The 11,670-nt window shown below is 41.4% G+C and overlaps 1 pseudogene; it reads left to right on the top strand.

Moving 5' to 3' along the window:
- The first annotated feature begins 8,283 nt into the window (after nucleotides 1-8,283).
- Nucleotides 8,284-9,606, top strand: LOC102863133 (annotated as a pseudogene).
- Nucleotides 9,607-11,670: the final 2,064 nt, after the last annotated feature.

Below are 11,670 nucleotides of genomic sequence, written 5' to 3'. Positions count from 1 at the left end.
CAAAGGACACACTGACAAAGGAGATTAATCACAACCGGCTTTGACAAGCACTGTGGCAATTGGACAATTAAAACAGACATTCGGATGGAGGGGGAAGAAGAACAAACTGGGGAGGAGGGTAGAGAGAACGGTGCAGCAATGAAGGAATGAAAACCCAAAATCCCTGTAAATGTTCATTAAAACTAATAAAATTTAGTTTAAAAAAAGATTAATTGCATTGGGAAAATCTGCTGTCAGGGACCTCTCCAGAGTGCTGAAAAACAATGATGTCAGTTTAGAGACTAAAGTGCACTTAATCCAGGCCATGGTCTTCACAATTACTTGTTATGCTTCAGAGAGATCGACAATGACTAAGGATGATGGAAGAAGAATAGATGCCTTCAAATTGGTGGGTGCTGGAGAAGAATCTTGAACATATCATGGACTGCTAAGAAAATAAGTAGGTCTGTCTTGGAGAGAGTAAAATCAAGTTTCTCCTTGGAGGCTAGGATTTTGAAGCTCTGTCTCACATACTTTGGGTACGTGGCCAGGAGAGTCTGGTCCTTGGAGAAGGACATCATACTCAGAAGAGTGGAGGAACAGCGCAGGAGAGGAAGACCCTGGATGAGATGGGTTGATACAGTAAATGGGGCGATGGGGGTTGGTGTGAAGGAATTAGTGAGACTGACTTAGAACAGGGCAGTGTTCAGAGCTACTGTACATAGGGTCACTATGGGTCACAGGTGACTTGATGGCACACAATAGCAACAAGAACAACAACAAGTTCCCTCTCCAGCACTCAGCATGATGTTTCTAACATGACAAACACCCAATAATTACTTATTGAATCAGTTAGTAATTAGTTTTGTTTTAAAATATTGATATGGGGACACTCTGATCTTCCGCCCTTCCCTCTAATCTGAATAGCAAACCCATTTTCAGTTATTTTATTTAACACAAGGACATCGCTACTGGGAAGCCAATGAGAAGTCCTTTAGTCTATCTGATCCCTCAGAAGACATGATGACAACTTGAATTTGAGATGGAGCCAGGTGCCTGAACTGAGGAACACAGGGAAGGAGAGAGACAAACAGGAGAGGCAATTCAGTGAGGAGAGGGCCAGTGAACTGGAAAACGATTAGCAGTCTTAATCAGGTTCCACTGTGACCTCTTAACGCTCAGAACAATTTTGGAAGCACCTGGAAGGCATATTGTGTAGTCAGGAAGTTACAGCATTGGGGGATTTTATTGTTTTGCTTGTGTTGTTGTTTGTTTACTTGTTTTACTTTTTGTCTATTGACTTTAAAAAATCAACAAAAATATCAACTCTTTTTCTTAGTACCAAAATAAGGTGGTGTGGGTTCAGTTTACATAGCTGTGTGATTTATTGACTTCCAAATTGTTCCATGTGGCTAAAAATAGAGGATCTGAACTTGTAAACCGTAAGTTATGTTAGCAGCAGCATTTCTTCTCCAAACGTCAGCGCGGATGCCTGGCTCTTGATGTGCCTACATTCCCCAGGTCAGGGCATGGAGAGCCTGTTCAAATGCAGGCAGGGCCATGGACCAGTTAGAATCCTGCTAAGAATCTGCATTTCCACCTTCAGCTAAGGGAGCTCTTGTGGCCTAGTGGGTAAACAATTAATTGTGCTGTCAATCCAAAGGCAGGCAAGGTGGTTTGCATCCATCAGTGACTCTGAAGGACACAGATGCGTAGCCTCCTCTCATGTAATTTACAACCTCTGAAAACTCATTGGAGGGTCAACTATGACTATGCACTTAGAATCAACCAGGTGATATTGTTAAAACAGATTCAGATTCAGTATTGATTCAATATATCCAGGGTGACTGTTGTTACTGGGAAACCAATGCTAAGTCCTTTCATCTATCTGATCTTTTTGAAGACATGACAGTGACTTGAAGTTGAGATAGAGCCAAGTGCCTGGTTGAGGAGCATAGAAAACAGGTTCTAATTCACTGTATCTGGGGTTGCTGTTCCTAGGTGCCATTGAGTCAAGTATGACCCCTAGCGGCCCCATGTACAACAAATCTGAACCCTGTCCTATCCTGTGCCATACTCACCATCTCTGATACTTGTGAGCACATTGCTGCGGTGACCGCGTCATCATGCCCGAAGTATATGAGACAAAGCTGTATGAGACAAAGCTTCACCATCTATGCTTCTAAGAAGTACTCTGGCTACACCTTCTCTAAGACCTACCTGTATGCTCTTTTGACAGTCCATGGGGTGGAAAGGCAAATTTTCAGCAGGGGCTTTAACTGGAATGAACATGTTCAAAGACTTGGGCTCACACAGGAGGGTGAGCCACACAGGTGTTCGGGGGAGAAGAGGGTCTTTATTTCAACAGATCATAAAAATATTCAGTGTTGGCTGTGATTTATGATGGCATGAAAGCAATTAATCCAGGGCTTCAGGGAAGCAGAGTGGAAGAAGAGACAGGGCAGGTCATGGATAACCTCAAATCCAGCTTTACTAAGCAGAAATGCTGCCACCCAGCAGAGAAATATGGATGCTTGCCTCAGAATAGTTCCTTAAATGCTTGTTCTGCTGGTAGACAAAGGGTCTAACAGAAAAAAAAACTTCTCTGAACTGGTCCAACACCAATGAGCAAAAAGTCTTAAAGAGACTCACCATCCAACAAGGATCCCTGTGACAGTTTCACCAATGAGTGACAGAGAATCACTCACTGAACACATGCGAGCCTGGGCTAAAGGTAGACGTTATTAACGCTGCTTTATAGATGAGAAAGTGAGTCCTGAGGAGGTGGTATTTACAGTCATCAACTACTAACCGAAACGTGGAGATTGGAACTCACAAGCTGCTTCGCAGGAACAAAATGTGATCCTCTGTGTCGGTCAAGATTTACAGCATAGGAAACCGTACCTGGCTGATAGGGTCACTATGATTCAGAACTGACTCAGTGGCAGTGGGGTGGGGGGAGAAGGTAAAATGTTCAGGGAGGTGAACTGAGCTTTCCTGAAGAGCATCCAGCTAGGAAGCATCCTAGCTCACAGCACTGGCTGTCCATCCACAGCCTTGTTATTCAAACCACAGTCCTAGCTGCCTCTGTATTACCTGCAAGTATCTGAGCTATGACAAATCCAGGGCCCAACCCAGGTCGCACAAGGAGAAACTACAAATTAATGGGATCCTCCACTATTCACTTGCTAGTGAAAATCAGAGAAGCACTGTTCTGGGTCTCAATCTTCTCCAAACATTGGAGGCAACAAAGCAGACTTACACCCTATAGACACCAAGGTCCCCATAGCACAGGCAGGTCAGGCGAGTCAGGATCTTTGAGCTGAGGTCTACATACAGGTAATGTTTTTACCTCCACACACTGATAAATCAAACTCACATGCTATGAAGTTGATTCTAAGCCAGCATCCAGTAAAGATAGGGCAGAGCTGTGTACACAGGGATTCAGACACTGTTAACTGTTTACAGAAGCACACTGTCACATTCTTCTCCTGCTGAGTGGTTGTGAGTGTCAAACCATGACCTTTTGGATAGTGTTGCTATTGTTGTTAGGTGCTGTCAAGTCGAGTACAACTCATAGTGAACCCATGAACCGAAGCTCTGAACCTTGTTCTGTCCTGCGCCAACCTCACACTTCATGACACACAAAAAGCAGCAGTCACTGTGTCAATCCACCTGGTTGAGGATCTTCCTGTCCCTTGCCAACCCTCCACCCTTCCTGGCATCTTGTCCTTCTCCAAGGAGGTACACCTCCTAGCTACATGCCCAAAGTACGTGAGGCAAAGCCTCATCATTCTTGCCTCCAAAGAGCACTCCAGCTGCACCCTCTCCAAGACATATCTGTGCTTGGGAGGGTAGAGGGACAGTACAGGAGAGGAAGACCCCCAATGAGATGGATTGACTCAGTCACTGCGGCAATGGAGGTAGGTGTGTCAGAGACAATAAGGTTGACACAGGACAGAGCAGGAGTTACAGCTGTTGCACATAGGGTCACTTTGAGTCACAAGCGACTCGACGGCACATAACAACAATTTAGGAGAAGAAGGTATACTTTAAAGATAAAGGACATGTACTGTAAAACCTTCTTGGAAGACTTGTTAAGTGGAATTCTGATGGGTAAAGAGCTGCGCTGCCAACCGAAAGGCAGGCAGTTCGAATCTACGAGCTGCTCCAAGGGAGAAAGATGGGCAATTTCCTCCTGTGTGATTTACAGCGGCCACTGGAGGGTCAGCTATGACTTGCTTCCTCCTTAACAGCAATGAGTTATTAGTTGTCTTGTTTCAAGTTAGTTACTTCTGGGTAACATCAAGTTAGTTCTGCACAACGTTGTGTACAACAACATGAATGCTTTCCAGTCCTGTATTGCTCTCTCCATCTTCCCTACGCCTGAGCCCATTGCAGCCACTGTTAGGTCTAAAGCCCACTGAGGCTTTTCTCTTTTTCCTTGACCCAGATCTTCCCAAACTTTGCTGCACACAAGAACGTACTGCCCAGAGAGCTTTTTAAAATCCTGATGCACTAATTACCTCAGAATCGTAGGGGGAAGGACCCAGGCATCAGTAGTTTTTAAAGCTTCCAGATGTTTCCAATGTGGAGGCAGGGTTGAAAACTCCTGCTCTAATTGGAATTTGGAGACTCTTTAATCAATTCTCTAGCAGCCAACACCAGTTTACGGAGAATATGAGGAATGGAAGAACAGGTTAATTAACACCACAAGGTAGCAACCAACCAGGAAGGGCTAAGCCCTCCTTTCTCTTAAAAAACATGTCAATCTCGCTGAGTTCTGACTCACAAGAACTTCCATTGGTTTCCAGAGGCTGTAAGTGGTAATGAGAAGAGACTGCCCATCTTTCTCCCTTGAAGTAGCTGGCCGATTCAAACTGCTGAGACTTAAAGCCTTTGGGTGAGTAGTGCAATTCACTGTGGACTACACAACCAGAACTCCCCTGACACAGCAATAACATTAAAAGTAATAGAAGATCAATGTTCTACTTTGATGTACAGATGTTTGCATTGATCTCTACTGTGAAGTCTATTCAAATTCACATGAGTCAGAACCAATTCATAGCTGACCCTCCAGCAAGACTTCTAAGGCTGTAAATTGCAAAGGAAGAGATTCCTCAGCTTTCTCCCTCAGGGCTGTTGGTAGATTTGAACCTCCAGAGAGGTGCCACCTTTGGCTTAGCAGCATAGCTATGGATTATGCCACAAGAGCTCCATGGAGTGAAGTCTAAGAACCTGCCTCTTAGTCGTGTCCTCTGAGGATCCTGATGAGGACCCTTCTCTGTAGCGGAGAACTCATTAGGACCCTGGGTTTTCTTGAAGTCTCTCCAAAGGGTTTCAGTACTAACAGCAGAGTTATTCTCATTTTGTCATTAATGAAGTTAGGACTTTGCTAAATTTGTACTGAGATTCCCATTCTCCTTGATGTTAACCATAATTTGTTGTGATCCACATACTCAAATTCCTTTGTTTCGTCAGTAAAATACAAGTATACATCTTTCTGGTATACTTTGTTTTCAGCCAAGATTCATCTGACATCAAAAATAATATCCCTCATTCCATGATTTTTTCTAAATCCAACTTTAATTTCTGGTAGTTTTCTATGGGTGTACTATTCTAGCCATTTTTTAATAACTGTCAGCAAGATTTTGCTTGCATATAATATGCATTTGCTATGCTGCTAATGTCAATGTTCTGTTGAGTCTTGTTTCTATGGAATAACAACAAAGACTCATCCTCCCCTGCCCCCAAACCAAAGTTGACTAGGAAGCTGTCTTTCAAACTTCTTGACGTAGGGAGCTCAAGTGGCCTAGTGGCCAGAAGCTGTGCTGCAATCCTGAAGGCATGTGGTTCTAGGCCACCAGCTCCTCCTCAGGAGAAGGCAATCTCCTCCTGTGCAATCAACTGCCTCTGAAAACACCCATTGGTCAGCTATGGGCCAGTTCCCACTCTATGGTACACAACAAGCTTCTTGGCATAGTTTAGTGAGGGTTGCTCATTTATTGAAATATGATACTCTGTCAATTCTTGGGGCCATTTTTTTTGGTCAGATTAGTGCAGCTTGAACTTCTTCTTTCATTACCATTGATTTTCTAAAATTTTTTAAAAATATTGGTTTGCTTACAAAGTGTGTGTACACTGTGTTTCACACCAGTCTTCATTCACATTGTGTTTTGTACAATCATTCTCATGTATTATGTTTTATAAAATTTATTACCATGGGACATGCTTATCCACACCATCTTTTCAGGCTCATTACCATTGATTTTTTTCCCTATATAAACTTTTTATTTTATACTAATTTACTTACAAAATTTGTATACATTGTTTTCCACTCACAATCTTTCCCATTTCTTAACCCACATCTCCTTCCAGCCATCGAATTGTGTGACCCAATGACTACCCCCTTTGCCCATCCTCACCGCTCTGCTCCCTCTCCCCCTTGGATCCTCATACATGTTTTACTAGTTATCTATTTCTATAAGAATCATCTTGCACAGTATTTGTCCTTACAGGACTGAGTTAGTTCACTTAGCATGATGTTCTCTAGTCCCTCCTAAGTTAGTGATTTTACAAAATCATTGTTCCTGTGTGCTGTGCAGTATTCCATCGTGTGAATATAACATAATTTCTCAATTCATTTAATTATTATTGGACATTTGGACTGTTTCCATGTTCTTGTGATATGGTGAATAAGGCTGCTATGAACACTGATGTACAAGTCTCTGTTTATGCCTCAGTTCTCATTCCAGCGATTTTTTAATCATATGCTACTTTCTGAAATGGTTCAGTGCAAACCGATTCTTTTTGGTACGGTGGCTGTGTGTATTTCTTCCATCTTTTTTGATGCTGCCTGCATCCTTCAATATTTTGCCCACATAATCCTTCAGTATTGCAACTCAAGGATTAAATTCATTCTTCAGTTCTTTTAGCTTGAGAAGATCTGAGTGTGGTTTATTTTTAAATAGCAAAATTATCTATGTTCAACCATATCAATTACACATTTATTATAACATTTTATTTTACTGTTGCACACAAATAATTTCTTTCAAATGGATTCACAATCTTTTTTAAGTTTCACAGATTTTCCCCACCCCAACATTGTTTCTTCAGATGTTTTGAAATAACCCTATGTAAGCTCATTTTGGATCTGTTTCCCTTTCTCTTTTATTTTTATTTTCTCAGTGATCTCTTCTTTCTTCTAATATTCACCCTTATGATGAGTTCCTAGTCCAAAACCCATGCTGATGGTCTGAGGGTACTGCTCTGTGGTGATACTGAGCATATTGAAGAGCCAGCCAGCGACAGCCAAGTGTCTGTGGGAACTCTCTTGAACTGCTGATGCAGAGAGATTGGAACCCTTTTGGTGTTTTAGCTCTAACTCTTTGCATATTTCTTTATAATATTTCTTTTGGCTTCTCAAGCTGCTCTCTGAGATTTTCTGTTAATCTCTCTCATCACCACTTTGCTTAACTTTATTAGTCTCTTTACATTCTAGTACCAGCTCCAGAGTTTATTATGACATCTAATTTGGCCGTTGGTTTGTTTTTTTGTTCTTCTCTCCTATTTTGGTAATGACTTTTTGCCTTCTTCACAGATGATGCTCTTGATGTCATCCAACAACTCGTTTAGTCTTTGGCCATTAGTGTTTGATGCATCAAATCCTTTCTTTAGATGGTTTTAAAATTCAGTTGGGGATAGGCTCAAGATCTTATTTTGGTTCTCACAGACTTGTTCTAATTTGCAGTTGATGCTTTGTTCTAGAGTTAGCCCATGACCTTCTTTTGGTATTTCCTAGATCATTCAAGATTTTGCTCGTAGTGTCTCTCAGTTTTATTGCAAGTTGAAGCTTGAATTGTTTTTTATTTCTTCTTACAGCTTGAAAAATGCTAAGCGAGTTCTTCCTTTTTTATTCTCCAACTCCAGGTCTTTGCACATTCCATTATAAGTAGAATTGGAGAAAGGCAGGGTTAGGGCAAGGTTCTGATCAGTTGTTCTTAGGGTCACTATGCCTCATAGTTGACTTGATGGCATAAAATAACAACAAATTTATGCTAAGGAGTCTTGTTGGCATAGCCCTTACATTCCTCGCTGCTGATTGAAGATGTTGGCAGTTTGACCATATCTAACAGCTCTAGAAAAGGGAAATCTTAGTGTCTGCTCCTGTAAAGATTAAAAAACTTGGAGCTATTTTGGTTCAAGGACTCTTCTGGTCTACAGATCAAAGAGGAGATAAGAAAGAAGGTGGTGGAGAAGCCTGAACTTCTTCCCTGAAGACTGCAACAACTTTCCAGTGTGAAAATGGAAAACCAAGAAGCATTGGACTCTCCTCAAACAGCCAAACAGTCTATTATTTCAGAGGAGATAATTTCAGAAGGAAAATAGGTCAAACTTGTAAAAAACAACCTACATGGATCCTACTGGTAAAACAAGAACTAGGGGAAACTGTGAAACACACAACCAGGAAAGGACTGTCAGCCGATGGTGTGATGATTGTCCCAGTGCTTCAAAGAACTCTTCATTATGAATGTATTGTTCTGGTGAAACAGTCTGCCCTTCAATGTGTGGTTATTGTATAGAATTCCCTGCAGGTCTCATGGATGATAATGAAGGCCCAGAAGCAGCTGCTCTGCAAGCGCTTGAAGAAGAAACTGCTTACAAAGGTAAGGTTGCTGAATGCTTGCCAGCTGTATGTATGGATCCAGGTTTGTCAAACTGTACTGTGCATATCGTGACAGTAACAGTTAATGGAGATGATCCTGAAAATGTACAACCCAAACCAAAGCTTGGGGATGGAGAATTTGTAGAAGTAATTTCCTTATCAAAGAGTGATCTGCTGAAGAGACTTGATGCTTTGGTAGCTGAAGAACATCTTACCATGGATGCCAGAGTCTGTTCATATGTTCTGGCCCTAAAACATGCACACACAAAGCCATTTGAAGTGCCCTTCGAGAAATTTTCAGGCCAAAAAAGGACAACAGCAATGTTGGCTTGGCGTGGTGTTGTGTTTTGTTTTGTTTTTTTTTAATTTTTTCTTTTTAAAATATCACCTGGCCTTCTTTACTCGTAATTGAATACATATTTGAAATGAGGTGGGTTTTTTTTTCTTCACAAAATCAAAGCAACATAGGATGCACGTAATTATATGAAATTATTATTACAGGAAGGCTGTTATTTTCATTTGAATTTGTTAAAGCTCTAAAATTAATAAAAAGGAACAATAAATGCAGATATATTTTCTCCAAATTAAAAAAAGTAAACTCAACTACTACTTTCTTAATGTAGCCTAGAGACAAGGATGTTTCTCTGTAGGAAACTGGACATGAGTTTCAAATGAGGTCAACTAATCTGAAGCCCAGTATCATATCAAATTCTCTAACTGGGTAAGGAGATAACTATTTACTCCATTAATGTTGTTTGTTTTGTTTTTAAAAAACTGTATACTTTCTAGGCCTCTCTTAATTGAAATATTTTGGTTTTGTACAATTCAACTAGATAGCAGAATATGAAACAAAACCAATAAAGAAAATATTTTTGATAAGCCAAAAAAAAATATTTAAAAAAACTCACAAGACTCCCATTCACTGCCTTTTAATTGGACCCACCTCTTAGCTGATCCGCTAGTGGGTGTTTGAGACTGTAAATTGCATGGGTTCAGACTGCTCATTTTTCTTCCTTGAGCTGCTGGAAGATTCTAATCTGCTTCCTTTGGTTTTAGCAGCATCACTTCCCTAGAGACTGGATCACCTGAGACACTATGAGACCGTCCTTTTTTGTCACAAGGGTGACAAATGAATAAAACATTGACTCGTACCGGAAACAATAATAAATGTGTGCTTGAATTGTGTAGACCTGTGCTTTTCAATATGGACACATATGGCAACTGAAATGTGGCTGGTCCAAACTGAGATGTGTTCGAGTATGAAATACACACCAGATTTCAAAGTCTTTGTAAAAACGTAAAAAAAGAAAGAAAATATCACATTGATGGTATTTTGATATAAATTCTTGTGGCTAGCTGCAAGGAACTTAGTGTCTAACTCATGGAGCGTCAGTGCAGAACGCAACGGCGTGTGGCCTAGTCCTGTACCATCAGTTGCACATCGAGCCACTGTCTACAGAGTTTTCATTGACTGAATTTCAAAAGTTTGCCTGGCTTTTCATCTGAAGCTTAGAAGTTCCACTGGAACTTGTTCAGCATCATGACGACATGCAAGCCTCCACTGAAGCAAGGGATGGGCCTTCCCATGAGGTGCCCTGGACTGGAATGGAACCCAGATTTCCTCCAAGGAAGATGAAAATCCTACCACTCAACCATACTTGTTGGCTACATGGTCAAATATATAATATTTTGGGAGTATTGAGTTAAACAAAAGGTATTAAATTGGTTTATCCCATTTCTTTTCTTAACTGGCTACTGGCAATGTAAAGGTTTACACTGAATATGTGACTCACATTATGTTTCTACCGGACAGTGCAGTTCTAAAGACTGGGCCCCACCCAGCCTCCCTGGTTCAGAAGTTGCTTTTGACCAAGACGCTAAGGTGTGCCTCTGCCTGTCTCTTGGGCCTTCTCTTTTTACTTCCCCAACTCATCTGGAACCCCGCTGTTCAAAGAGCCCCAATGGGCTCCTTCAAATGCATTCTCCTGCCCCAGGCAGCATTGCCTTTAAACTCTCTGAGTACAGCACCATCATCAAGTTATCCAGCTTGCCCATAGGGCCAGGAAATAGAAATGCCCCTCCTCTTTAACCTCTTTCCTGTGATTTAAGTCTCTTCTTTATTTTCTGGCCTGTTCTCAATCACTGTAGAAGGACAGTACTTTCGCCCCTTAATACATCTTCTTCCAGACTGTCTATTCGGTTTTCTTTTTCTCAGCTAATTCCATCCATGCCTCACAGGACCCATTTCCCAGTTCTTCTAATCATTCCTGATAATCCTTTTTCCAGGCCATGCTCCTCCCTCCCTTCAACAAATTGACTCAAAGCTGGGGTATTGCCACTCTGTTCTTTATGTAAGTTCTTAAAATGGCTGGTGCTAGGCAGATCATTAGGAGAGAGATGACTTTGATAAATGTCCCTGTCTTTGGAAGGGCAGGCAAAAGAAAAAGAGAGTGAGGCGGGGCTGAGCACCTCAGAGACCAAACAGGAAGCGGTAACATGAAGTGCTTCTGCCTGGAATGAAGTGGGTTCAGTGGAGCAAGGAGAGGGGAGGCTGCAGGAACTTAGGGATTCTAATTTTGGCTCTTTCATTAGCTCCCATCACAAGCTCAGGAAGAGCCGCTGGTCCAACTGCCCCAGTTTCCTCCAGCCATGGAGGCATCCAAAGCTATGGGTGGGGGAGAGATTTTAAAGTTTGTGACTTTGGAAAAACAGAACAAAACTGTCTTTAAAAAAGAAAAACAAACCAATAGTCTTGTTCATTGGCAGCCTTTATTTCAACATGGGACAGGAAACTTTTTCTTCTTTTTTGAGACTTCTAGGAGAACTTTATTGGTCAAATGGAAAACAGTTCCATTTTGGAAATGTGAAATAAATCTCTATGCAATCATTCTTCTAAAACACCTCACCGATATAAAGCATCTCATAAAGGTCTATTACACTGATTTGGTGACTTGGGGACCCTCACTTCTGAAGGTGGAATGAGCAGTGTTATACTCAATGAAAAGCCCCTTAGTGACAAAGAGGAA

Source organism: Elephantulus edwardii, unplaced genomic scaffold, assembly GCF_000299155.1.
Source record: "Elephantulus edwardii isolate Elephantulus edwardi_28Jun2011 unplaced genomic scaffold, EleEdw1.0 scaffold00132, whole genome shotgun sequence".
NCBI lineage: Eukaryota > Metazoa > Chordata > Mammalia > Macroscelidea > Macroscelididae > Elephantulus > Elephantulus edwardii.
The sequence above is the reverse complement of the archived record's forward strand: the minus strand, read 5'-3'. Positions and strand labels throughout refer to the sequence as shown.